Below are 24967 nucleotides of genomic sequence, written 5' to 3' on the forward strand. Positions count from 1 at the left end.
CATACTTTTGTCCTCTGTACTGGAGGTGTCTTTAAAAAAGGAAAAGGAGTCACGTGAAATTTCTCTGAGAAAAAGGCTGAGAGTATGCCAGTGTACCAGACCTGAAAAGCAGCAGTGGGGCATGACATGGGATGCCAGTTTAAGTTTCTGGTGAGAAAGCAGTCCCCAACCTTTTTGGCACCAGTCACCAGTTTTGTGGAAATTTTTTTATGGACTGTCGGCAAGGGTCGGGGTGGGGGATCAGGGGGTTGAGGGGGAATCATTAGGATAATTCAAGTGCTTTATATTTATTGTGTACTTTATTTCTATTATTATTACATTAACTCCACCACAGATTACCACGTATTGGATCCCAGAGGTTGGGGACCCCTGTTCTACGATCAAGATTGCAGAATCTGAAGCCCCAATCCATTATCAGAATCAGCATTTTAACAAGATCCCCATGGGGTACAGAATCTAAGACCCTATTTCTGAATCAGAATCTACATTTTAAGAAACCAGAGTTCAGTTCCTGGGTTGGGAAGATCCCCTGAGGAGGAAATGGCAACGCATTCCAGTATTCTTGCCTGGGAAATCCCGTGGACGGAGGAGCCCGGCGGGAGCTACAGTCCATGGGGTCGCAGAACAGTCATCCACGACTGAGTGACGAGGCTCAGGTGATTCGTCAGCATGCTAGTTTGAGAAGCACTGCCCCAGCCATCCCAAAGCTGCCTCTCTGTTCTCACTGTATCCTGGGACCTTCAAGGACCTGACTCAGGGAGGGAACTTGGCTGGTTTTTGCCCTGCTATCAACTGCCAGGATAAATTACCAACCACAGGGGTCACCCTTCCTTAACATTTCTTGACGTTTCTTAACGTTTCTTCTTCCTTAACATCCTCCTCCCTTCTCTGTCTAGTCTTCTTTGCTTGCCCATATGGCAATGAAGTAAGGAGAGACTGAAAGTAATAAGATTAAGAAGTATGATTTTTTTTTTTTTTCTAACCAGGTTTTCCTATGAAAGCTTTGTGATGCCTTCTCAAATTATGCTAAGCATCGTGGCTAACAATGTCTCCCTTAACGGAGGCTATCAGCATCCCTCCTGCTCAGCACACCCTTTTGGAATTATTGTAGCACCTTCAGTTGTTTGAAGGTTGTGCACTTTTGGTTTCTTACTCAACCCAGAAAACAGCTATAGGTTTTATTTCTATTTCACACACAGCCACACACTTGAGTGTCTTAAGGGTGGCTGAGCCTTAGTATGATAAATTTCAACTGTTAAGGACAGATTTGAGGAAAAACACTGAACCCCAGGGCTTAAAGAGGCTCCTTTTGGTCATAATACTGACCCATCCACACTGTAGCACTGGCCGCTTTTTACTACACAGATTCACTCAGTGCTGAGGATTGTGGCATTTGCTTCTGCTTTCAGCATCACTGGGAAAGGGCTTTCACGATTTGTTTTTCTTTCTCATTTTGTGTGTGTGTGTGTGTGATTATGAATGATCTGTGAAGCAGAAAGAAGATAAAAATGTTCATAAGCTGGGCCTACCCTGTGGTCTCAACAGAAACTTAGCAAATGTGACATAGAGGTGGACAGGAAAGCGTCATCCGTCATCAGCCTGTCAGGTTGACCGTGAGCAACGTGCCCAGTGTCTGCAGGGTGTACTTTCAAACGTGTGTGTGCGTGCTCAGTCACTGAGTCACGTCCAATTCTTTCCTCTCAGGGACTGTAGTCCACCAGGCTCCTCTGTTCATGGGATATTTCTAGGCAAGAATACTGGAGTGGGTGCCATTTCTTCGTCCAGGGGAATCTTCCCAACCCAGGGATCAAACCTGAGTCTCCAATGTCTCCTGCATTGGCAGGCGGATTCACTGACCCACCTTCAAACATGCCAACATGTAAACTCTTAGGCAAGAGTTAATAGGGGAACTCCTTTTAATAGAAATCCAGGTTACTTTTTTTTTTTAATGGGAAAAAAGTAGCAAAAAGAAAAAGATACAAAGAGACATTCAAGGCACTGGAATTTTCAGTTAATAATGGATCTGGAAAGGAAATGTTTGTTTCCAAGGTAAAACGAAATATCACGGAGGAGAGTCGTCATGAGGTTAGAGCTTTAAGAAAACCTGGGCAGCCAAATAAACACAGGTGTGGAATGAGGAATGTTTTGCTTTGCATGTCACATTTTTCATTCAGCAAATCATTGTCTTCCTTTAGATTCATGAAGAAAACATTTTCTTTACAGAAACAGTAATCAAACAGTAGTTGATGCCTCAAGGTAAAACAGAGCAGATACTGGAACTCCCTCTTTGTTACATTAGAATATTACCCCATGACGTTCTGTTTCACTGACTTTTGTAGAGACACACAGGTTTTTTCTTTTTTTTTTTAAAGGAAAAGTTTACTGTCTTCGGATTTGATTTGAGATAGTAAGCTTGCATTAGTTTGTTTTAAAATATGTTCAGAGGGAGATCGTTCTGATGAAACATCTCACTTCAAGTGCTTTATGAAAATATTTGGTGAAGTTAATGAACGGTATAAGAGACTCCACTGTGTAGAGTTGATTTGATTTCATTTCAGAACAGTCTTAACCTGAAAATAGTGTTGGTAATAATTTGAATATGTCTGATTCTCTTAGCCTATGATGCGTAATATCTTCCATTTATGCCAAATCATATGCTTTGTATATAGTTTTAAGTTACTAGTATGTTGTAGAAACAATTTAGTGATTTGTGATTAGCATTTATTTTTAGTGAAATGAAATAGAATGAAATAGAATGCGTGGTCAGGGTATTCTTTGTTTTTATGTATGTGTGTATATATCATCTATCTGTCTCCTTAAAAACTTAAAAACTGTGGTTCACATTCCAAAAAAGTTTAAAAACAACTGCCTTGGTGAATTTTGGCATGGTTATAATGTGATATCAGCCATGATTGGCCCACTGAAAATTCTTTAAATAACCAGCAAACGTGTCATGTCAGACTTCATTTATTTTTGGGTTTTCAAATGGCTACACTTCTCTTAAAATCTTTCTCTTTTTAGACTCTTCATCCTGGAGACATTGATTGGTTAAAATTAGGGAAATAAAGCCACACTTCAAAGTTTAGCATATATTGACAGTGCATAATTTTCAGGAAGGGAGTATTTAATCTTTTTTTTTAATTAATAAATTTGACTTGTGCCTTCCTCATGCCTTTCAGTTACCATGACTCACCTTGATCACACCTTAATATCACAATTTAACATTGGATACCTCTCCAGAGAGGAAGAGAATCATTCAGAAACTAGGTACATAATGATTAATAATTAATACTTAAAATTCTGGTCTTTCAGATTTTATTTTATTGGTAATTAAATGCCATGAGTACAAATGTGTGATCTCCAGTATGTGCATATGATTGAATCTGTGTCCACTTAAAGGACAATAAGATTACTGGAGGAATTCTTATTTTACTTATAGGCTTTCTCCTAGGACTATTGTTTACAGCTACTACCAACAACCATAGTATTAGTAAGAACTGAAGATATCATTTTAAAAAATTAGACACACAAATGTTTCCCCATCTTAGAACCTTTTTATAACTTAGTTATAACTTTTATAACTTTAGAACCCAGATAACTAAGCATCTGTGAGGAACAGGCTAAAATGCCAACAGTAATCTATCCTTGGAGTCTGAAGAATTGAGCTACATTATTTGATATTATTAATAAATGTTCAGGTCTTGGGTATATCATAAATGGAGACGGGAAATAAAAACATTATCAGTGGACTGGAACACATTTTACCATATACCTGAGAAGTGCTGTTAATGCCGTTGCATCGTTTCATTTAGCAGCTAGAAGTTTGTTTTAAGCCTGAGAGTTAATCACTCTTGTCAACAGACTTAGTTGCTGCTATGTATTTTCTGGATGTAGCTATGCTAGTAAGGACTCCTGTTTGCTGGTCTGAAACCCAGTCTTACTTAACTAGCATAAGCAATAAAGGGAGTTTTACTGACTCATGTAACAGAAGTCCTGGGTCGTTTTGGCTACACTCCTAAGCAGGCCTTCTCTATGTGGTGATCACCATGCTGGACCATCCACTCTACCAGCTCAGTAATCTCATCTGAGTTTCTCTTTTTGGTAGTTTTTTAAGTCTGAGTCCTGAGTCTCATCAGAATACTTGGATCCCATTCTTATTGCTGAACCGATAACTGTGGTCAGTAGAATAGAGCAGTGATCGGCCAGGGTTGGGTCACATTCCTATATCTGTATTCTAGGGATTGGAGGGGGAGCAGGCTCTCCAAAGGAAAAAAAGCAGGGTGGGGGGGGGCATTATTACCAAGGCACGATTTTATATAGATGCTGGGTAAGAAAAACAGAAGATGCTACTACAGCGGTCTTATTTTGACTTTAAAAGGTTCAGTGTCTTAATTCTTTCAAAAAAAGTGATATTTTTTCTATCTCATCATTGAATTCATTTATCCATTTAAAAAATATGTATTCAGCCAGGCGGAGACATTTCCTTTAACTTCTCTGAGCATATGAAATGTGTGCATGATTTTGACCAAGCCTCTGTAATATTTTATTAGATGATTTTCATCACTCTGGGTAATAAACAGGTGATTTGACTTAGCAGAGTACAGGTGCTATTTTTAATACTTAGTGCTCTCTGGAGGTCTTCCAAATAATAATAGCACCTTTAAAAGCTTTAGATTCCCCAAGGAGCAATAAAATTGTGCTGAGTATTGTCTGTGATAAATAACACATCTCCCTTCTCTTCTATTCCATATCCCTACTTGAGAAACCTCCAGATTTTCTGACATTATCTCAGGGTTGATTGCCTAGTGAAGGTCAATACTTTATTGCTTTTTATTTCTACATGTTTCTTTGTGTTTATATTGGAATAATGAGAATATTATAGACTTTTAAAAATACTAAAAATCATGGAAAATAAAACCATAAACACATCACTAAGGAGTGTAACTTAAAATTTTGTTTTCTAAAAAGGAAATAATTTAACTTTTTCCTGATGAGTGGAGTTCAGGGGTTAAGGAACCAAGATCTCAGAGGAAAGGAAGGACAGAGAAGTGAGATCAAAATACTGCATGGAATTTTCCCTTGAGGCCTGATGTGTACTTCTAGGATGAGACAAAAAAAAATTAAAAAGACAGAAAAAATTGTTGAAAACACGTGATACAAGAGTAAAAGGTAAAGCACAGATGTGAGCTGTCTCACAGAGCTTTTGAGGCGGTTCAGTTCAGTTCAGTTCAGTTCAGTCGCTCAGTCATGTCCGACTCTGCGACCCCATGAATCGCACCATGCCAGGCCTCCCTGTCCATCACCAACTCCCGGAGTTCACTCAGACTCACATCCATCGAGTCAGTGATGCCATCCAGCCATCTCATCCTCTGTCGTCCCCTTCTCCTCCTGCCCCCAGTCCCTCCCAGCATCAGAGTCTTTTCCAATGAGTCAACTCTTCGCATGAGGTGGCCAAAGTACTGGAGTTTCAGCTTTAGCATCATTCCTTCCAAAGAAATCCCAGGGCTGATCTCCTTCACAATGGACTGGTTGGATCTCCTTGCAGTCCAAGGGACTCTCAAGAGTCTTCTCCAACACCACAGTTCAAAAGCATCAATTCTTCGGCGCTCAGCTTTCTTTATAGTCTTCACCATCAGCTGGAGTTGGCTCAAACTTGTCCATTGAGTTGGTGATATCATCTAACTATCTCATCCTCTGTTGTTCCTTTCTCCTCCTGTCCTCAATCTTTCCCAGCATCAGGGTTTTTTCTATTGAGTTGGCTCTTTGCATCAGGTGACCCAAGTATTGGAGCTTCAGCTTCAGCATCAGTCCATCCAATGAATATTCAGGGTTGATTTCCTTTAGGATTGACTGGTTTGATTTCCTTGCCATCCAAGGACTCTCAGGAGTTTTCTCTAGCACCACAGTTTGAAAGCATCAGTTCTTTGGTATTCAGCTTTCCTTATTCAGACCATAAGGAAACTTAGTAGAACCCAGTATCCCTTTTCTTTGGTGATACACAAGATGGAATTTGCCTTGGCAAATGTGACTATATATTTCCTCTTTTATACTTTTGGCCTTAAGTTTGCTTTAGCTCTCCTTGTGACATTGATTGTCACAAGGAAACTTTTCCTTATGGAAACTCTCACATCTGTACCTGACTACTGGAAAAGCAATAGTTTTGACTATATGGACCTTTATTGGCAAAATGGTGTCTCTGCTTTATCATATGCTAAAGTTCTCTAAAAACTATAATTGATACAGTGCATTTTAGAAAATCTGAATTATCCTATATATGTTAAAGAAATTAGTTTCATAATTATACATAGAGAAATAAAATGCCAACTAAATTCTCCAACAAATTCTTCCAAACATTTAAGGAGGGAACAAACAGATATAAACTCAGATTAGGACAACATAAACTTGACCCTTTACCACATCTGCTGTTCCAGTCATAGTCTACATTGTCATCGTTGGTGACAAAATCTAACACTGCCCTCTGTCTTTCTCTCTTGATTTTTTATATTATCTTCCTTAGCTGTCTGAACTCCCACTACACCATCCTTTCTCCTCTTCAAAATCACTCTCCTCCCTATTGCCACAGGGTCTTTGCATATCCTTGTTTTCTTGGCTTCTGGAATTTTGTTTCCTTTATCTCCACTGAGTTAATTTCATCCCTCAGATTTCAACTCCAGTATTTCTCCTCTACAGTTTAGGCTTCTTGTTATAGTCTCTCTTTTTGGAACCTGTTGCTATCCTGTGTTTAAGATTTCATCAGGTTCTCCCCACTCCCCAGAGTGTGCCTTCCCCTCTCTGTGAATTCAGAAACTATGCCTGTTGATATCCATTTACCAACTCGGCCTGGCTTATGCCAAATGCTTAATAGCTGTTTGATGAATGCATAAAAGAAGGTGTATAAATTTTGTAAATTAAATAGGAGCTGAATTACTGCAACTGAAGTTGTTATTATCTGTTACTAATTATAGGAAATAACTTCAAAGGGAAGTCATGGGCAGATGTTCTGAAAATGTAAAATAAAGGACTAAACTTTCAAATGAGGTTACTGAAAGAGGGATTAAAAAAACTTGCACACGGATGGGAACACAGCTAGTAAATGGTAGAGCTAGAATTTCAACCTAGATTTACCTTCAGTTCAGTTCAGATCAGTCGCTCAGTCATGTCTGATTCTTTGCAACCCCGTGGACTGCCGCACGCCAGGCTTCCCTGTCCATCACCAACTCCTGGAGCTTTCTCAAACTCATGTCCATTGAGTCGGTGATGCCATCCAGCTATCTCATCCTCTGTCATCCCCTTCTCCAGATTTACCTTATAGCACTGCTATTCCCAACAGTGGCAAAGCCTTTGTATAGACAATAAGCATGGCAAATTCTGCATACTCCATCCTCTTCCTAACAGTTCATGAGGGCCATTATGAATATTAAAGACTGACAATTCCTGGAGTAAGGAAAGTCGTTGAACTTAGTAGAACCCAGTATCCCTTTTCTTTGGTGATACACAAGATGGAATTTGCCTTGGCAAATGTGACTATATATTTCCTCTTTTATACTTTTGGCCTTAAGTTTGCTTTAGCTCTCCTTGTGACATTGATTGTAATTCCATTGCTAAATAATTCTTTTCAAAGAAGACATTTGCCAAGTATTTCGTTTTTGTGGGGCTTCCCTGGTGGCTCAGATGGTAAAGAATCTGCCTACAATACAGGAGACCGGAATATGATCTCTGGGTCAGAAAGGGCCCCTGGAGAAGGGAATGACTATCCACTCCTGTATTCTTGCCTGAAGAATTACATGGACAGAGGACCCTGATGGGCTATAGTCCATGGGATTGCAAAGAGTTGGACACAACTGAACAACTGACATTTCACTTCCATCTAGCTAGAGTGAGAAGACAAGATAAAACATTGTCTTTTAAAGTTAATTTGTCTTAATTTAGGGGCAAGTGTCTGGAGATACGAACCTCACTTAACCTTTCTGTTGCAGATGCACTCATTTCTTTGAAATTATGCTCTGCCCCACCACCACCCGCCGCCCCCCCAACATTTTTTAGGCTACCAAACTGTATATGATGAAATTCCACCAGACCTGGGATAGCAGTGAAAATCAGAACGTTGCATCTGTATTTAATGAGAAAAGGGAGAAATTTGATCAAACTCAGTCCAGTTGCCAATGATAAAACATACCAGTGTCACCTCCAATAGTTACTGAAGAGTAAGACTTACCTATTAAGTAATACTACATCTATTTTATTTTTAGCGTATTTCATTTAAAAATTAATTCCTGCTAAACAGTTCTCTGGAGAAGGCAATGGCACCCCACTCCAGTACTCTTGCCTGGAAAATCCCATGGATGGAGGAGCCTGGTAGCCTGCAGACCATGGGGTCGCGAAGAGTTGGACACGACTGAGTGACTTCACTTTAACTTTTCCCTTTCATGCATTTGAGAAGGAAATGGCAACCCACTCCAGTGTTCTTGCCTGGAGAATCCCAGTGACGGGGAAGCCTGGTGGGCCGCCTTCTATGAGGTTGCACAGAGTCGGACATGACTGAAGCAACTTAGCAGAAACAGTTCTCACTACTAGGGAAGTTTGACAAGACTCATTTCTTTAGAATGGAACATAAGTCTTGCAGGACATGTATATACTGTACTTCTCCAAAATTCTCTTAAGTTTAATGGATTTTATGTCCTAAGATAGAGAATTTTACCATGCCTTATTCTTTTATACCAGGTGTATTTACATCTACATCAATATAGGTATATTGGGGAAAATCTGTGCATATCTACAAGCTGACAGAGTGTGCCTTTGAGGGTTTTTAGTCTAAATATTGCTATGTATTCCAAAAGCCCCAAAATTATGTGATTCTGAGTTAGTAATAATTCAACATTATTCAATAATTTAGTTTCTAATTTGAGTGAAAATGTTTTTATTGAAAAATTTTAAGTTCATACAAAAGAATAAGGAGGATTCAAGTCTAAATTCAAATTTTCTTCCCTGAATTAATTGCTAAAAAATAGAAATAAAACTTTCTATATGCCTGACTACTTGCATTTACTCAATGAATAGGCACTGGGGCATAAAGGAAGACTAGACATTATCCCTGCTTTGAAGAAGCTCACCTAGGGAAATGCACATGTGTACACTATAGCTAAGATGGAAAACACTGTGGAGATACCTCTAAAAATTTAAAACAGAACTGCACAAAATCCAGCAGTGTTCCATTTCTGGTTATTCTTCTGCAGAAAATAAAAGCAAACACTAATTTGAAAGGATATATACACTCCTATGCTCACTGAAGCATTATTTACAATAGTTAAGATATGGAAGCAACCTAAGTGTCCACTGAGGGATGAATGAATAAAGAAGATATGATACACACATGCGCATTATTACTCAGCCATAAAAGAGAATGAAATCTTGCCATTGGAAACAACATGGAATACTATGCTAAGAGAATACTATGAGACTACAACTAGAGAATACTATGCCAAGTGAAATAAGGTAGACAGAGAAAGACAAGTAACATATGATTTCACTTAGATGCAGATTCTAAAAACAAAGCAAATGAAGAAATATAGCAAAACAGAAACAGACCCATAGATACAGAGAATAATAGGTGGTTGCCAGAAGGGAAGGAAGTAGAGAGATGAATGAAATAGGTAAAGGAGGTTAAGAGGTACAGAGTTCCAGTTACAAAATAAATGAACCATGACGATGAAATGTATAGCATGGGGAATATATCAATAGTCAGTGATACTGTAATAACTTTATGTGGTGACCGATGGTAACTTGACTTATCGTGATGGTCATTTTGTAATGTATAGAACTATTGCATCACTATGTTGTCCACTTAGAACTAATAAAGTGTTGAAGGTCAATTACATTTCAATTTTTTTTTTTTTAAAGAAAGCTCACTGACATGTGAAAACAAATAACTATGCACAAACATTACCAGCTGGTTGCCATGGCAGGTGGAGTTGGGGGAGACAAGTGAGGGTGAGATGCTATGGGAACATTTAAGTGGGTACCTGTCTCACCCAAGATCAGAGATTCCTAGAGAAATCTAGAAATCTTTTTCTAGATTTCTAGAAAATCTAGGCTTCCTAGAGAAAGTCACATTTAAGCTAAGACTTCTAACAGTTCTGATATGGTGAAGAAATTGAGATAAGAGCACCTGTGTCACCCTTAGTTAATTAAAGAAAGAATCTGTAATTTCTCTGTAATGAGCAATCTTTTTATGGCAGCATTTTTGGCTATCTATGGATAGTAATAAAGAAGGTGATGATGTTGTCTTTTTCTGGCTCTAGTTTGCTTTTCTCATTTCTTTGTGTACTTTACTGCCTTTTTTTTTTTTTTTTCCTGTGAACCAGTTGAGAACCACATGAAAATTATCTCCACTCAGTTTAGTGTCTTCTTGAAAAACTGATTCTGAAAAGCAAGAAAGTTGCCTGGCTTCTTAACACTGATGTTTTTGAAAAAGCGTTATGTAATATTTTATAGTTATAAGACAATATATTTGGAGTATAAAAGCTAAACTCCCATGAACCCACCACCCACTTTAAGAACTATAAATTACTCATGTGTTCCTTCCCTATGCCTCATCTCCCGTATATCTATTCCAATAGTAACCATTGTCCAGAAGGAATGGATGTACTGGGGGCATTTTTGCACTCATCCTTCCTTTGCTTTTCTTATCTCATATAAAATAACTTTGTCACATGTGTATATATCTCTAAACAAGATATATTTTAGTTTTTGAGCATTATAAAAATGGCATTATACCATATGTCAGTACTTCCCAAATTCTTCACATCTTGGCATACACTGAACTCAAAAATATGGAACAGTGCCTTGGAATAAATGCTATCTATGTCCCACTAAAAGACTCTGGTCACTCCAGCTACTATTCACCCCAGAACTAAGGGGATTGATATGTTAGGAGCTTTGTAACCTAGTCACTGAGGCACATCAGTTGAAAAGCACTGGTGTTTGTAGTCTTCAACTTGTGCTTTTTCCACTTGATTCTTTGTTTCTTATATTTATCCTTGTAGATGCATGTGACTGTAAGTCATTCCTTTTCCTGCTGTATAATATTCTTCTGTGAACATTTCCATCATATTCTGATTAGATACTCCCTTTGCTTTTTATTTACCCTAGGGAAATAAAAAACACCAGCCTACTACAACTTAGAGAAAACTGCTGAATTTGACTTTACGTTTTCCTAGGATTCAAAGAGTTTCTTTTAAAGTTTGATTTTAAAATCTGTTTAGTATTATATTGGGTTTTGGAGTCTATGAAAACAGGAGATAGAATCAATTTGATCATAAGGTAAGAGACAACCTTCTCTATTTAATACATTATTAAAACACAATAGCAGTACGTGCCAGTAATTCCCTCTTCAGATCAGTGAAAATTTAGTTTAGATAAGCAAACTAAGGAGTACTAAATTATGATTGTTTCATAATGACATCCCTGTTTTTGATATTTAATATGTATTAGGATCTGAAATGAACTGTGTGATTATTTATTTAGGCAATGGCAAATATATTTCACTTCATGTCCCAAGTTCATCTTTTTGGTATTTTCTTGAAGTTAGTCACTCAGTCATGCCCAACTCATTACAACCCCATTGGACTATAGTCTGCCAGGCTCCTCTGACCTTGGAATTCTCCAGTCAAGAATACTGGAGTGGGTTGCCATTTGATTAATGGTAAAAAATCTTCCTGCAATTCGGGAAACCTGGGTACGATCCCTGGGTTGGGAAGATCCCCCGGAGAATGGAATGGCAAGCCACTCCAGTATTTTTGCCTGGAGAATTGCATGGATAGAGGGCCTGGCAGGCTACAGTTTACAGAGTTGCAAAGGGTTCAGACATGACTGAGTAACTAAGACTTTCACTTTTCCTGGAGTAGTATTGGAAAAGAGTTTAACCTGTATCAATGCTCTTGGTTAAGAATTCAATGATCAGTTATTGATACCTGCCCTGAGTATGCAAAGTGGGAGTAAGGACATACTTGCAACACATTTTCCTTCCATAATCTAGTGTGTCTGTCTGCCTCTGTTTCTATGATTACCTTGAAACTGTCTTGATCATCTGATTAGTATTTAATTTGTAACTTACTCCTTTCAGAAAACAAAATTCATAATTAAAAAGTCAAAGAGTCTCATATAGTTTTCTCTTTTCTCTGGTCGTTTATTATGATCTCTAATTACCTTCACCACAGGATGCTTTACTCACAAGTATCCAGAATACTCCACTTCTTTGGTAAAGCATATTTTACTATCATTATTGAGCCCTAAAGGGAAAATAGAAAACATGCCCTTTAATGTCCTCAGTTTTAGGGTTTTGAACTCAACTTTACAGAGATAGATCTTGTCCACTGTATTTTAAATCAGTTAGAGTAACAAAGCTTCCTTAGACTTTCCAGAGCTTATTAAATGTTATCTTTTAAGAGACCATCTTTTCTTGTCCTTCATTTATGAATATTTGGTCAGGAAATGGTCATAAAAAGCTCCAAATCCCAATCAAATAATGTGTTCTCCAAAGTAGCTGCCAAGTGTAAATACCACTGATATACATTCATGCATATGATAGTATATAAATAACCAGGAAAGCATAGCAAAGGTCAATCAATTATGTATAGGTCAGAATGCTTTCCATCTGGATTAAGTCATTTTAGCAAATGACATCATGTGTCCTTTGTAGTCTATTGTGAAATGTGGCTTGAGTCATTATAGATTGGCTTCTGATCTGGGTTACCAGGATGGCAGTGGTAAGGTTCAATAAATAAACGTTTTGGACTCTGTAGGAGCAGATATGTATAATTAAGGTGTAGTGATGAAGGCTTCTTATTCTGTAGTGAAACTTGGGTCCCCTATACTAATTTCTAGTTTCTTATCCTTCTTGGTTGATTTTTTTTTTTTTTAAGCATATGAAGAACAAAAGAGTTGGAAACCAGCCAGATGCTCTTTATATGACTGCAGCGGACATCTTTTCATGAAATTGCCAGCAGGGAATCAATAGCAATAAATCTGGCACCCTTCTAATCTCTTCTAACTTCAGCATTGCTGTCCTGAAATGGGGCTATTAGGACCCTTTGAATTTGGTTTATAATTTCTACTTGATCTGATGGGGAGTGGTCACACCAGATTACCAGACTCCAAAGTGACTGGCAAAGTGATGTCGTGTGAGGTGGGAACGGATGTTGGCATTTTCCAGTTGGCACAATAGTAGCTGAATTTTAGATTATAGACAAAGTGATAAAAGGAGCTGCCAAGTCCAGTCATTTTTGATTAGTCAGGGCTTGAGGAGGTAAATGTTACTTGACAAGAATTTAATGTGTGATTTTCCCTTTCCTTCAGGATATTTTGGAAATGTTAAAAAGTTGTTGACTTTTTTTTTTATTAGTAGGATGATTTAGAATAAAGAAGGAGTCAAAATTGCTGTAATGTTTTATAGGCATTTATAATTGGAGACTAAGTTTGGTTCTGAGTCCTTGGGACAAAGAAGATTTGGGCATCCTTCTTCTGTGTGTGCCTAGTCACTCAGTTGTATCTAACTCTTTGCGATCTCATAGACTGTAGCTTTCCAGGCTCCTCTGTCCATGGGAATTCTCCAGGGTAGAATACTAGAGTGGGTTGCCCTCTTCCAGGGGATATTCCCAACCCAGGGACCAAACCCAGGTCTCCTGCATTGCACGCGGACCCTTTACCATCTGAGTTCTGAGTCCTTGGGACAAAGAAGATTTGAGCATCCTTAGCAAAGATGAACAGGGTGACAATTGTCACCCTGTTTATTTAACTTCTATGCAGAGTACATCATGAGAAACGCTGGACTGGAAGAAACACAAGCTGGAATCAAGATTGCCGGGAGAAATATCAATAACCTCAGATATGCAGATGACACCACCCTTATGGCAGAAAGTGAAGAGGAACTCAAAAGCCTCTTGATGAAAGTGAAAGTGAAGAGTGAAAAAGTTGGCTTAAAGCTCAACATTCAGAAAACTAAGATCATGGCATCCGGTCCCATCATTTCATGGGAAATAGATGGGGAAACAGTGTCAGACTTTATTTTTCTGGGCTCCAAGATCTCTGCAGATGGTGATTGCAGCCATGAAATTAAAAGCCGCTTACTCCTTGGAAGGAAAGTTATGACCAACCTAGATAACATATTCAAAAGCAGAGACATTACTTTGCCAACAAAGGTCCGTCTAGTCAAGGCTATGGTTTTTCCTGTGGTCATGTATGGATGTGAGAGTTGGACTGTGAAGAAAGCTGATCACCGAAGAATTGATGCTTTTGAACTGTGGTGTTGGAGAAGACTCTTGAGAGTCCCTTGGACTGCAAGGAGATCCAACCAGTCCATTGTGAAGGAGATCAGCCCTGGGATTTCTTTGGAAGGAATGATGCCAAAGCTGAAACTCCAGTACTTTGGCCACCTCATGCGAAGAGTTGACTCATTGGAAAAGACTCTGATGCTGGGAGGGATTGGGGGCAGGAGGAGAAGGGGACGACAGAGGATGAGATGGCTGGATGGCATCACTGACTCGATGGAAGTGAGTCTGGGTGAACTCCGGGAATTGGTGATGGACAGGGAGGCCTGGCATGCTGCGATTCATGGGGTCGCAAAGAGTCGGACACGACCGAGCGACTGATCTGATCTGATCTAGCAAAGATGAAAGGAAATGTTCTTGCTTAAAAGGAGCTTATAGTTTAGAGATGGACACACAGATTGCTGCAGTATAAAATGATACCTGCTCTAGTAAGAGATACATGTAAATCTAGGCAGTATTGATATTTATGTCACTTATTTATATTATATTGCCCCTTATTTATTTGAGCCCTAAATGGCTGAGATACATGCCCATATTTATTCCTATAATCAACATATATTGAGAATGATTTTTCAGGTTTCAAGATGACTAGTCTGTATTTTGCAGTTGAGAGGCAATGTAGCTGCCTTGCTCTTGGAATGGTACTTATTCTGCACATGACTCAAAGCCTTTACTTCATTTCAGGAAATCTTCATAGATTCCTAGGGATTATTCTTTGATTATATCTACATGGACAATGAAACAATGGTTAAAAGATGAATAAAGAGATCAAGTTGTAACTCTTTTTTTGGTGCTATCTAATAGCTGATCACAAGGTTTTGTCTTCTTTCCCCCACTGTTGGTTGACTGAGATGACAGTCTGTGGTCATGGATAGATCAGCTGATTCAGTCTGGTACAGACAATAGAAAAAGGATCCCCCAACTGCCCCCTTTTAGTCAGAAAATGTGCCAGCAAGCAGAAATTCCATTTATGCGTCATTTTATTTTATTTTTTTAAGCATTTTTTTTTAATGTGGAGCATTTTTTTAAAGTCTTTATTGAATTTGTTACAATATTGCTTCTGTTTTATGTTTTGGCTTTTTGGACTCAAGGTACATGGGATCTTTGCTCCCCGAACCAAAGATTGAACCTTCCTCCCATGAATTGGAAGGCTAAAGTCTTAAACATTGGACCATCAGGAAAATCCCTATATCTCATTTTTATAGAACCACCCCTAACTTTAAGGCGGTGCTGAAGTGGGGGAGTTGTGAACAGAAAATGAGTTAGCCAATCAATTGCCAGACTTTTATTCAAATAAAACCATTGTCAATAAATGTGATAATACTGTTTCTTACTGTTTTTTCAGTGTGTTTTTTCCTTTAATAATACCATGAATATTTTTCATGTTATTAAATATTTTGCTACATCATTTTCAATGTCTACATAATATTCCACTTTATGGCTATTACCATAGTTAAGCTGAACAATCTTCTTTTGTTTGTACTGTAGAATTTTCATGTTTTTTGTTTATAAGGTAAATAATGCAGTGATAAACACCCTTGCAGCTCTATCTTTTTCAGAATTCTTTTGACCATTTTTCTTTCATTTTGATTCTCTTTTTTTCAAATCCTCAAGTAACACTGATATTGATCCTCCCTTTTATTTCAAATTCTGCAACTATCAATGATACAAATAGATAACCAGATATTATCTAAATATAGATAATAGACTCTTTAAGAAGAGTCTGGGGAGAAGGATTCTTCAATAAATCAATAACCTAGATTATATCTACAAGATGCAAAATATCCTACTGATTCTGTGAAATCAGAGAAGCAGTTGGTGAATTTAGAGACAGGATAGGAAGGAGTGAAATGATCTATTTTCCAATGAGATCAATTTAATCAGTTCAGTTAAAATGGCGTAATAACTTTCGCAACTCTGGTGAAGGGGATCTGGCAGTTTGTAGATATTAATATGTTAATTTTTAGAATCCCTTTCTTTTGAAAATATATTTTCATCTGATATTGTGTTCCTTTTTGTTCAAAGATTGTCAAATGGGAACGTGAAGGAAGTTCACCCCACAGCCCATGTGTAAGAGTGTATAGTAGTGTTGGGATTAAAAGCCTGGCATCCACACCAGCTAGAATCAGAAGCTACAGAGAAGTTTGGCTTCCAAGGGAGCTGTAGGGGAAGTGCTGACCCTAGCCGTGCTCCTGCCATTATTGCTGTGGTCTTTTGGAGAGGATTAATGGTGCCTTCCCTTGCTTGAGAACTATCAGTGGATCAGCAAAGCTGAGCATAGGGCAGAGAGTTCTGGTACTTGCTGAGTACATTACCTCTTATAACAGGGTTTTAAATGTCAATGCTTTTTATAATGTATATGAGGAATTCTAATTGAGAAGCTAGCCCATATGCTTAGACTACCTCCAACTATATGTTTCTTTTTTTGATATTTTGCAAAATAAGGTTAATTTTTATGATGAATATTTTATGGCCAGCTTTCTGTTATGTGCCAGACAAATTGAGAGCAATGGAAACTGATGGGTGGTGAAGATAAAAGAGCAGTGCTGACCTTTTGGTAAATCATTCATCACACGGCTTCATCTGTGAGGGATTTTCTAGTTGTAGCTCATATTTGCTAATCACTACATTTGCCTCTCAGTTTTACAGGGATTGATTGTCTTGTTGTGGATTGCCTTTCCTTGTCTTTCTTTTTTCTTTTTTGCATTTTGGTTATTGTTATTATAACTATTTTATTACCTAGTAGTTCCTCCCCATGGTGGAGTTTCCCTGGTAAAGAATCCGCCTGCAATATGGAAGACTTGGATTCTATCTCAGGTTTGGGAAGATCCTCTGGAGAAGGGAACCCACTCCAGTATTCTGGCTTGGAGAATTCCATGCACAGGGGATCTTGGCAGGTTACAGTCCATGGGGTTGTAAAGAGTCAGACATGACTCCTAATTAGGGCTTCCCTGGTGGCTCAGATAGTAAAGAATCTGCCTGCAATGTGGGAGACCTGGGTTTAATCCCTGGGTTGGGAAGATCCCCTGGAGAAGGGAATGGCAATCTACTCCAGTATTCTTGACTGGAGAATTTCATGGACAGAGGAGCCTGGTGGGCTACAGTCCTAGGGTCGCAAAGAGTCGGATGCAACTTTCACTTTCATTTCAGTTCTTCCACCAGAGGGGGTTTGTGGACAGAGAGAGGCAATGGGAATTAATAATTCAGTTTCTTTTTGCTGCTCTTCATTGTGACTTGCAAGGTTTCTTCTCAGTAGCTGAGATGGTCTTTAAGCATTCCATTCACTTACTGTCTTTGAATCTTATGGTCCCAATGAAATTAAGTTACAAGATCTCTTGCAGTGGCCAGAAAATAGAATAGTTACCTGGAGTGTTCTGGCACCAGGATACTTTTTCACTTCCATATTGATCAAAGTCCCATCAGGGGAAACCAAAGGGGAAAGCCAGAATAATTTCTTAGTTTAATGGATCAGATACTGGAAACTATGGATTTCATAATGGGAGCTTAAATCTATATCCTGGACTCGAAGTAGATCCAAGGGTGAGCATCTGATAGAATATATCTCCCAACATTGTGGATATCTATTGGCTCTTCATTTTTTTTATCCTTTTCCCTGATTCTGGCCAATACCTGGAGTTTAGAAGCATAGTTAATAAAGAAGCCTATATGATATGGAGGCCAGAATGGACATGTACTGGCATCTGGTGAGGACACTTAAGGGAAAGACTCTGCCTTAGGACCAAGAGAAATTAACCATGGTACAGTAAGGAATCTGACCAGTTACAGTGCTGTGCTGATTAGCCCCGCAGAGGTTGTTTCTTAATTATGTGTTTTATGGTCTATTAAGCTGGGGACAGTGTCCACTCTCTGGGGATAGAGAATATTTTGATATTTTGATTGCAGTTAAGTGAAAATTGAGGACAGTAACAGACAGAAACTAGTCAGAAGTGTTTTACTAATCCTTTATTCCCAATCACAGGCAGTGTCAAGAGCTTTTCAAATATTACCTGCACTCTGCCCTTCCCCTGCCTAAATCTGGGATTCTTCCACAGGGTGAGTGGTCCTGAGTGCCACATTGGCATTGCTCATTTGGTTCATAAGGACATATTGACAGAATTATTACTGTTAAGTTTGCGATAAGGCTGTAAGGGTATGGCCATGAGGCCATTCTGGAAATGTGTGTGTGTGTGTGTGTGTGTGTGTGGTAGGGTACACATAAAGGTACATGACCTTTTAAAATTATTTTGTGAACGCACAAATCATAGGCTTATGGCTGCAGCCCATCAGAATACTTTTACCTCATTTTAAATAACAAAGAACATGTTCATATATGTTCGTATATTCTTTTATAGAAACACACACACAAAAGAAACGTGGTTTCTAAACAACAGCATCTTTTAATGGGAAATTTTCAGAAGTAACTTTTTCCCCCTGCTATGTCTGAGATAGAAAGGCAGTCTTTAGGGAAGGGACACTTAGGTATAAGAAAAATAGGCAATGGCCACAGTCTTTTGGGCTTCCCTGGTGGCTCAGTTGATAAAGAATCCACCTGCAATGCAGGAGACCTGAATTTGATCCCTGGGTGGGGACAATCCCCTGGAGAAGGAAATGGCAACCCACTCCAGTGTTCTTGCCTGGGAAATCCCATGGACAGAGAAGCCTGGCAGGCTACAGTTTATGGGGTTCTCAACAGTTGGACATGACTTAGTGGCTAAACCACCACCACCACAGTCTATTAATACCAGGGGCTTCTCATGAGAAAGAATAATTCTTACATTGTGGTGACATTTTAAACTTTGAGCGAGATTTTCTCAAGTGTCTTCCATAGCAATATGGTACAGAAGTTGGTCTGAGAGGAGGCAGAAATGAATTAAAATGAATTTTTGGAATCCTACTTATTGAAAATGCTGAAGTTGTTAAGCATTACTTCTCTCACTTTCCTTCTCCAGATCCACCAGCTTACCTAGACTCACACCTACCTTCGTCTCTTTTCCTCAAGGCTCAGATATTAAGAAGAATTTCCTGTGTCTTCAAATTTGTTTCTAAATGCTCACTTCATGTTTTATTCTTCACCATGGAATAAAGTAACCACCAGCCACTTGCAGCTCTTTATGTTCAAATTAGATTAGACAAAGCAGAGAATTCAGCTGCTCAGTCACACTGGCCTCATACCAAGCGCTTCAGCCTATCCTCCTTCCTGCTCCTCTGCACTGATGGAAGATTCTACTCTCTAGCTCCCTGTCTTTGTGCCCATCACTCTCCTGCCATCATTCTAGGTAAGAATATCCACACAGAATACCCATATCTGGACTGTCAGTTCCTTAGAATTCTCACTTGAGAGTGTCTCTTTCTCTACCGGGTGATCATACGCTAGGCCAGTGGCTCTCAATTTAGGAAGTACTACTCTTAATCATCTGTAAAGATGAGAAGTCCTACTGGCCTTTAGAGGGCAGGAGCTAAGGATCTAAATGTCATTCAGTGCACGAGACAGTTTAGGCAATGAAGAATTATTTCACCTCCAATGCCGGAACGTTCTTGTGTGCTAAACTTCTAAAACAACAATGTATATACCTTAATTAAGAACTGTTGTTTAGTTGGTAGGTCATGACGGAGTCTTTTTGCTCCCATGGACTCTAGCCTGCCAGGCTCCTCTGTCCATGGGATTTCCCAGGCAGAAATACTGGAGTGGGTTGCCGTTGCCTTCTCCAGGGAATCTTCTTGACCTAAGGATTGAACCACGTCTCCTGTGTCTCCTGCATTGGCAGGTGGATTCTTTACCACTTGAGATGGCAGGGAAGCCCTAATTAAGAATACTCTATCTCTAAAAAATGCTAACCATCATTTGCCCCTTCCCTGAGTTGTAATGTTTTTGTTGATGGAGGATGTTGCCTCTATATTGATGGCTGCTGATGGATCAGGGCGGTTGTTGCTGGAGGTCGTGGTGGCTGTGATAACTTCTTAAAATAAGCCAACAACGAAGGTCGCCACATTGATTGCCTGTTTCTTTCACGAACAATTTCTCTGTGGTAGGCAGTGCTGTTTGAGAGCATTTTATTCCCCAGTAAAACTTATTTCCAAGTTGGAGTCAATCCTCTCAAATCCTGCCACTGCTTTATCAACTAGGTTTACATAATATTCTAAATCCTTTGTTGTCATTTTAACAGTCTTCACTCATCTTCACCAGGAGATCTTTTCCATTCAAGAAATCACTTTCTTTGCTCATACATAAGAAGCAACCCCTCATCTGTTAAAGTCATGTCATGAGGTTGCAACAATTCAGTCATATCTTCAGGCTCCACATCTTGCTATTTTTACCACATCTCTAGTTACTTGCTCTACTGAAGTCTTGAACCCATCAAAGTCATCCAAGAGGATTGGAATCAATTTCTTTCAAACTTCTGTTAATGTTGATATTATGACCTCCTCCCATGAATCACAAATCTTCTTAGTGACATCTAGAATGGTGAATCCTTTCCAGAAGGTTTTCAATTTACTTTGCTTAGATCCATCAGAAGAATCACTATCTATTGCAGCTACAGTTTCAACAAAAATATTTTTTCTTAAAAAATAAGAATTAAAATTCAAAACAACTCCCTGATCCATGGGCTTCAGAGTGGATGTTGTGTTAGATGACATGAAAACAACATTAATCTCAATCTACATCTCTGTCAGAGCTCTTGGCTAACCAGGTGTATTGTCAATGTCTGAAAGGAATCTTTTTTTTTTTTTTTTGAGCAATAGATCTCAACAGTAGGCTTCAAATATTTATTAAACCATGTTGTAAACAGATGTAGTATCATCCAGGCTTTGTTGTTCCATTTGCAGAGGCAGAGTAGATTTAGCATAATTCTTAGGGCCCAAGGTTTTTGGAATGGTAACTAAGTATTGGCTTCAATTTAAAGTCAACAGCTGCATTGGCCCCTAACAAGAGAGTCAGCTTGTTTTTTTGAAGCTTTGAAGTCAGGCACTGACTTTTCCTCTTTAACTATGAAAGTCCTTTGTGGCATCTTCTCTCAATATAAGGATATTTCACCTACAGTGAAAATCTGGTGTTTTATTTAATTTTTTTTTAATTTTATTTTATTTTTAAACTTTACAATATTGTATTAGTTTTGCCAAATATCAAAATGAATCCGCCACAGGTATACCTGTGTTCCCCATCCTGAACCCTCCTCCCTCCTCCCTCCCCATACCCTCCCTCTGGGTCATCCCAGTGCACCAGCCCCAAGCATCCAGTATCGTGCATCGAACCTGGACTGGCAACTTGTTTCATACATGATATTATACATGTTTCAATGCCGTTCTCCCAAATCTCCCCACCCTCTCCCTCTCCCACAGAGTCCATAAGACTGATCTATACATCAGTGTCTCTTTTGCTGTCTCGTACACAGGGTTATTGTTACCATCTTTCTAAATTCCATATATATGCGTTAGTATACTGTATTGGTGTTTTTCTTTCTGGCTTACTTCAGCCCAATCAAAAAATGGGCAGAAGATCTAAACAGACATTTCTCCAAAGAAGACATGCAGATTGCCAATAAACACGTGAAAAGACACTCAGCATTACTCATTATTAGAGAAATGCAAATAAAAACTACAATGAATGGAAATCAAAAGTGCAATGAGCTATCACCTCACACTAGTCAGAATGGCCATCATCAAAAAAAAATCTACAAACAATAAATGCCTCAAACTTTTCTTCTTTGCAGCTTCCTTACATTCACAGAATTGGGAGTTAGGACCTCGATCTATATTAGCCTTAGGCTTAGGCTGAAGGGAATGTTGTGGTGGATTCGATTGTCTATCCAGACCACTAAATATCAGCAGTAAGGCTACTTTGCTTTCTTAGCATTTATGTATTCACTGAACTAGCACATTTAATTTCCTTTGAGAACTTATCCTTTGCATCCACGACTTAGCTCAAGAGGCCAAGTGTTTGGTCTCTCTCAGCTTTTGACTTGCCTTCCTCGCTGAGCTTAATCATTTCAAGCTTTTGCTTTAAAGTGAGATGTGCTAGTTTTCCTTTTGATTGAACACTTAGAGGTCATTGTACAGTTATTTGTTGCTGTTCGGTCACCCAGTCATGTCCAACTTTTTATGACCCCATGAACTGAAGCACACCAGGCCTCCCTGTCCCTCACCATCTCCCCAGGTTTGCCCAAGTTCATGTCTACTGCATCAGTGATACCATCCAGCCATCTCATCCTCTGATGTCCTCTTCTCCTTCTGTCCTCAGTCTTTCCCAGCATCAGGGACTTTTCCAGTGAGTCGGCTATTTGCATCAGGTAACCAAAATACTGGAGCTTCAGCTTCAGCATCAGTCCTTCCAATGACTATTCAGGATTGATTTCCTTTAAGATTGACTGGTTTGATCTGCTCGCTGTCCAAGACACTCTCAGGCATCTTCTCTAGCACCACAGTTTGAAGGCCTCAATTCTTTGTGGGTGCTCTATCTTCTTTATGGTCCAGTTCTCGCAACCATACATGATCACTGGGAAGGCCATAGCCTTGACTATATGGACCTTTGTCGACAGAGTAATGTCTCAGCTTCTCAATGTACTGTTTAGTTTTGTCATTGCTTTCCTGCCAAGAAGCAATTATCTTCTGATTTCATGACTGCAGTCACCATCTGAGTGATTTTAGAGCCCAAGAAGAGAAATTTTGTCACTACTTCCACCTTTTCCCCTTCTATTTGCCATGAAGTAGTGGGGCCAGATGCCATGATCTTAGTTTTTTTAATGTTTAGTTTTGAGCTTGCTTTTTTCCCTCTTCTGATTCACCCTCATCAAGAGGTTCTTTCATTCCTCTTCACTTTTTGCCATTAGAGTGGTATCACCCACATGTCTGAGGTTGTTGATGTTTTCCCACCTATCTTGATTCCAGCTTTTAACTCATCCAGCCTGGTATTTCTCATGATGTGCTCAGCATATAGGTTAAATAAATAGGGTGACAACAGACAGCCTTTTTGTACTCTTTTCTGAATCCTGAACTAATCAGTTATTCCATACAGTGTTCTAACTGTTGTTTCTTGACTCACAGACAGGTGTCTCAGAAGATAGATAAGATGGTCTGGTATTCCTGTCTCTTTAAGAGCTTTCTACAGTTTGTTGTGATCCACACAGTCAAAGGCTTTGGTGTAGTCGATGAAACAGAGGTAGATTTTTTTTGGAATTCCCTTGCTTTCTCTATGATCCAGTGAAAGTTAACAATTTGATATCTGGTTCCTCTAACCCCATCTTGGACTTCTAGAAGTTCTTTCATGATGTAATGCTGAAGCCTAGCATGCAAGATTTTAAGCATGAGCTTACTAGCACGGGAGATGAGTGCAATTGTCTGATGGTTTGAACATTCTTTAGTACTACCTTTCTTGGGAGTTGGAATGAGGATTGACCTTTTCCAGTCCTGTGGCCACCACTGGATCTTCCAGATTTGCTGACATACTGAGTGTAACACTTTGACAGCATCATCTTTTAGGGTTTTGAATAGCTCTACTGGAATTCCATCACATCCACTAGCTTTATTAACAACAGTGTTTCCTAAAGCCTACATGACTTCATACTCCAGAATGTCTTGTTCTGGGTAACTGACCACACCATCATAGTTGTCAGGTTCATAAGATCTTTTTTTTGTACAGTTCTTTCATGTATTCTTACCATCTCTTCTTGATCTCTTCTGTGTCTACTAGGTTTCCACTGTTTCTATCATTTATTGCGCCATCTTTGGGCAAAATGTTCCCTTGATAGTTCCAGTTTTCCTGAAGAAATCTCTAGTCTTTCCCTTTCTGTTGTTTTCCTCTATTTTTATGCATTGTTCATTGAAGAAGGCCTTCTTGCCTCTCCTTGCTATTCTTTGGAACTCTGAGTTTAGTTGAATGTAGCTTTCCTTTTCTCCCTTGTATTTTGTTTCTCTTCTTTCTTCAGCTATTTGTATAGCCTCCTCAAATGACCACTTTACTTTCTTGCTTTTCTTTTCCTTTGGGATGGGTTTGCTCACAGCCTTGTGTACAATATTACGGACCTCTGTTTCATAGTTCTTCAGGCACACCGTTTATTAATTGGCCTAATTTCAACATTGTTATGTCTTGGAGAATAGGGAGAGCCAAGAAGGGGAGCAGAGATGGGGGAACGGATGGTCAGTGGAGCAGTTGGAACATGCACAACATTTTATTGTGTGTGTGTGTGTGGCTGTAGCATACATCATGTGGCTCTTAGTTCCCCAAGCAGGGATCGAACCCACATCCCTGCAATAGTGCATTGGAAGCATGGAGTCCTAACCACTGGACTACCAAGGAAGTCCCCCATACACAACATTTGTTGATTAAGTGCAGTATCTTACATAGGTGCAGTTTGTGATACCACCCAAACAATTATTAATACAAGAGTGACATCAAAGATCACTGATCACAGTGATAGTAATGAAAAAACCTGAAATGTTATATAAGAATCACCAAAATGTGACATAGAGTCATGAAGTGAGCAAATGCTGATGGAAAAATGGCACCAATAGATTTGCTTGATGCAGGACTGCCACAAACCTTCAACTTATAAAAAGCACAATATCTGCAAAGCACACTAAAGGAAAGTGCAATAAAAATAGCTATGCCTGTATTCATCACCCCTCTCCTGCCCTTACTCCTCTCCTTA

The sequence above is a fragment of the Bubalus kerabau genome, chromosome 20 (genome assembly GCF_029407905.1).
Source record: "Bubalus kerabau isolate K-KA32 ecotype Philippines breed swamp buffalo chromosome 20, PCC_UOA_SB_1v2, whole genome shotgun sequence".
In the NCBI taxonomy this organism is placed as follows: Eukaryota; Metazoa; Chordata; class Mammalia; order Artiodactyla; family Bovidae; genus Bubalus; species Bubalus kerabau.